Source organism: Panthera leo, chromosome A1 (assembly GCF_018350215.1).
Source record: "Panthera leo isolate Ple1 chromosome A1, P.leo_Ple1_pat1.1, whole genome shotgun sequence".
NCBI lineage: Eukaryota > Metazoa > Chordata > Mammalia > Carnivora > Felidae > Panthera > Panthera leo.
Genome location: NC_056679.1, coordinates 237,704,579 through 237,707,747, shown reverse-complemented (window position 1 = coordinate 237,707,747; position 3,169 = coordinate 237,704,579). Strand labels below are relative to the sequence as shown.

Here is a 3,169-nt window from a genome sequence, read left to right as displayed (position 1 = left end):
GGCGCCCGAGACCGCCTCGCTGGTTCTTGGCCCCAGTTCTCCTGAGTCGCCCGTTGGCCGCGCTACCCCGCGCTCCGAGGAGCTGGCAGAGGGCTCGGCTGCCCGCAGGCCTCCTGGGAGTAGGCTGGGCGAGCAGCTCCGGGCCCGGGCTTCCTTCCCCGCACTCCCAGCCCCGCAGCATCGCCCCTTGGCGCGGAGGGAGCCCAGCTCCCACGGCTACTGTCCGGGCGAGTCCACTCGGGCTGTCCGGGCAGCGGGGACTGCCTTGGTGTGGGCAGGTGGGGGTGGCTGTACAAAGGTGACAGCAAGCCTGCAATCTGCCCAGGACTGGGTGGCGGGAGTGGGAGCTTGCTAAGGGCTGACTGCAGTGCTGCTGGGCTGGGTGTCCGGCCTGGGGCCACCCCTCCGCCTGGACAGCCAGTGGCTCCTGAGACCTGAGTCCAGGAGGGAAGTCAGTCTGGGTGGGTCCCAGGTCACTCAGCCAGAGGAACCTTGCCCTGCGCCCGCCCCCCCCCCCCGCCCCCTCCCCATCATTTCAAGGAACAGGGGAGTTGTTCTCCTCATGATCTGTGGCCTTATAATGACGTCTGAGATTTGTTGACCCAGATCATGTCTGAAAAAGTTACTTGCTGTCCTCCTTGTTTTTTCCCTTCAAAGCTCCGGCAACCGCTGGGGGACAGTGCTCATTTATTTGCCTGCTCCGACAACGGCACGCTGGGTGGTGTTTGTCTCCGGGCCTCCCGTGTGCCTCTGTTTCCTCCACGGAGCAGAAGGAGAGCCAGCAGTCCTGGCTTCCCGGCCCTGCTGCTGAGCCCAGAGCTTCCGCTGGCTTCTCTGGGAAGGACACAGCTTTGCGGTCTGGGTTCGCTCTGGAAGCACGAAGCTGGGCCTCGGGCGGGCTACGGGCCTGCAGACACCCTTTCCGACCCTGGGCTGATTGGAGGGGGTTGTGAGAGGGGTGCCTGTATGTCGGGGCGTCTGGAAACGTCCTCCAGAGTGAGGCAGGGAGCTTGCTCGATTCTAGCCGGAAGGAAGTGGACTCAGGGCTCCGAGGGAGGGATGACCGCTGTCCCTGCCCTGCTGGCAGCTTCCTCCTCCCTCTTCTCGCCACAGGATGGTTTTGGCAGGGCCTCGGGGCCAACGGGGACAAGCACGCCAGTCCCTCCCCGCAGAGCCTACCTGGGACTTAGATTCTTTTCATAGCTGACGATAAGCAAGGCATGTTTGTGTTCACAGCCCTGATGGGGAGATAGGCGCATTCTGCCTGCCTTCGCTCATTCAAGACAGCGGTGGCCGTGGAGGCGGGCGTCTGAGAAGCACCAGGGCCCACGTGGAGCTCAGGGCAGCCGGCGGCCTCCGGAGTCTCCACAGCCAGGAACAGCTGGAACAGCACCCAGGCCCCTGGAAACGGCACCTCCCCAGAAGGTGCGCTGAGCGGCCCGTCGCCCTTCCTTGGGGGGCAGGGCCTCCCTTCACTCCGCTCCCTGGAAGCCAATCTTCGTGTCCCATCACTTGGATGCTGCCGGGCCTGACCTTGCCCGGCTCCCTGGCCAAGTGGCCAGAAGCGTCGATGGCCCTCCTCTGCCCCTGCCTCTCGGGCAGGAAGCTAGCGCAGCTCTCCCGCCGCGCTGAGAGGGCCTCCTGGGCCCGTGCTCTGGGGAAAGGATGGCAATACCCCAGGTCTTGCCCAGGGAGCCTGGCAGGGAAAGTCCCTCTTTGTCCCGGGACTGAGTGATCTGTCCAGGGAGCCATTGTGCAGCCGGCCACCTCCAAAGGGCAGCGGTCCCCCCAGGCCGACGGAGGGCGCCCCCGGCACTCCCTGCACAGGAACGAGGCCAGGGGCTGCGCCCACCCCTGCGCCCCCACCTCTGGTCCCTGTGGTCGGAGGTGCTCCCTGGTGGATCCATTGTCTGTCGATTGTCTTTTGTTTCTGCTGCTGGCAGAGCGGCCGGGTGCGATCTGAAACAAAGTCTCCGTGCCCCCGGGGCCTGGCCCCGCTGCGGCGTCCCCCCCGCCCCCCCCAGCCTGGCCGTTGCAGCAACATGCAGAGGCATCTGGTGGGGAACGAGGAGCTGGCCCGATGCTGTCTGCTGCCTGCCGTCACCCAGGGACCCGCGCCCCGGTCCCCCTCCCTGGGGACCCACGAGAGGCTCCGACTGCAGTGGGGGAGGGGGAGGGGAGGCCACAGGAACCGGTCCCGAGTGAGGACGGCCTCAGAGGGACCGCCTGGCGGCACTGGGCATGGGGTCCCGAAGATGCCCTTGGGCTTGGAAGGGCCCAGCCTTCTAACGGCTCCGTGGCCAGACTTAGCCGCAGAGCAGCGTGGGGCCCAGATCCTGGGGCTGGACAGTGGAGAGCGACATGGCTCATCTCTGGCAAGTGCCCCCGGGAGCTGAGGACTGGGGCCGCAGGGCTGTAGGAGGGCTTTGTCCCGGCCCAGCGCCAACCTGAATTACTTAAAGCAGAAAGTCTGAGTGGCTTCTCTTTCAAAGCAGCCTGGTGCTGGGGTCAGGGTCAGGGACAGGGACGCGCCCCTGGCCCCGGGTCAGAGGTGCTGGGGCCGCGGCCCAGGGTGATCGGAGGGGCCTGAGGGCTGCCCCCCACTCCCGCCCGGTCACCGCCTCCCTTCCTGTTTTCCCACCCTCGTGGGCTTGGAAGGAGGCCAGGGAGCAGGAGTTGGGAAGTTTTTCTTTCTCCTCATTTCAGAAACACGATGTCACGTCTGTGATGCTGAAACGCATGGGCAGATTTTAGGGAGGTTTCTGTTATTAAAAGCGAGAGGCTATCAATTCAGACACTGTCTGCAGTCTGTGTGGTCCAGCTTGAAACGTTTACCTGCCGCAGCCTGGACTCACCGGCATCCACACCAGAGGGAGGTACCGTGAAGCGTAGAAGAGACAACAGCACACACACCGCCTGGAGTTTGACTGTCGCGTCCGAGTCCTTGACGGAAGGGTTGGGAGACAACGTCTTGCGGGTGGGGACAGGAAGTGTAAGGGTGGGTCCCGAGTGTGCGAGCTTGTGGGGGGCCTCCCGTAGGAGCCCCGTGGGGCGCGCTCCCCGGAACTCGCGGCCCGAAAGCCCATTTTCCCACGGCGGCGGCAGCGAAGGCGCGGCCGGCCCGCCTCGTTCACGCGCACTGCTCGGCAATCACACGCCAACAGCCCGG

At 65.4% G+C, this 3,169-nt stretch overlaps 1 long non-coding RNA gene across 1 annotated transcript; it reads left to right on the top strand.

The window, feature by feature from the left end:
* The first annotated feature begins 1,387 nt into the window (after positions 1-1,387).
* LOC122228527 lies at positions 1,388-2,793 on the top strand. The gene is made up of 2 exons (XR_006206645.1): positions 1,388-1,425; positions 2,707-2,793. It is a non-coding gene; the product is annotated as an uncharacterized LOC122228527 (long non-coding RNA).
* The last annotated feature ends 376 nt before the right edge of the window (positions 2,794-3,169 follow it).